At 40.8% G+C, this 917-nt stretch overlaps 1 pseudogene; it reads left to right on the top strand.

The window, feature by feature from the left end:
- The first annotated feature begins 399 nt into the window (after positions 1 to 399).
- Positions 400 to 668, top strand: LOC115936836 (protein CEBPZOS pseudogene; annotated as a pseudogene).
- Positions 669 to 917: the final 249 nt, after the last annotated feature.

Below are 917 nucleotides of genomic sequence, written 5' to 3'. Positions count from 1 at the left end.
TCTGTGGAGATCAATTTTCCTGTCTGTAAATTATAATGATTTTTTTAAAATATTTTATTTATTTATTTGACAGAGAGAGACATAGTGAGAGAAGGAAACACAAGCAGGGGGAGTGGGAGAGGGAGAAGCAGGCTCCCTGCAGAGCAGGGAGCCCGATGCGGGGCTTGATCCCAACACGCTGGGATCATGACCTGAGCTGAAGGCAGACCCTTAATGACTGAGCCACCCAGGCACCCCATGTAAATTATAATAATTATACTATCCACTATTATTTAGAGGAATATTATGAGGCTAAAACAAGTTGAAAGATATTAAGAGTTCAACACAATAAAAAATATAGGTAACATTCGACTTTGATAATTATTAGCAACTACCATTTTTCTTTCAAAGGTGCTTTTTGTCTATGAAAAAAAACAGCTGCGTGTAAGCACCTCAGGATGGCCCGCACTATGGAACCAGTGGCAAAGAAGATCTTTAAAGGAGTTTTAGTAGTTGAACTCTTGGGTGTTTTTGGAGCATATTTTTTGTTTAATAAGATGAACACAAGCCAAGATTTCAGGCAAACAATGAGCAAGAAATTTCCCTTCATCTTGGAAATTTATTACAAATCCATTGAACAGTCTGGAATGTATGGAGTCAGAGAGCAAGATCTAAGCTATGTGAGATAGACACACTTGCTGGTCCTGGTAAGATCCACCCCCCCCCATTTTTACTAACAGTGACCCCTTCTAGTTGTGGGCAGCAACATTGCCAGCCCCAAGGTCAACATTCTTTTTCCCAGAGTCCCTTGCAGCAGGTGGTGGTCATTTAACAGTGCACACTGTGGCAGAACAGCAAAGTGCATGGGGAGGCTATAACAAGCAAAGCCTTTGCTTTGTCTATGAAAGGAAAGAAAGAGACTGAAAATTTCATCCTTC

The sequence above is a fragment of the Leptonychotes weddellii genome, chromosome 10 (genome assembly GCF_054177405.1).
Source record: "Leptonychotes weddellii isolate Sample4059 chromosome 10, ASM5417740v2, whole genome shotgun sequence".
Taxonomy (NCBI): Eukaryota; Metazoa; Chordata; class Mammalia; order Carnivora; family Phocidae; genus Leptonychotes; species Leptonychotes weddellii.
The sequence above is the reverse complement of the archived record's forward strand: the minus strand, read 5'-3'. Positions and strand labels throughout refer to the sequence as shown.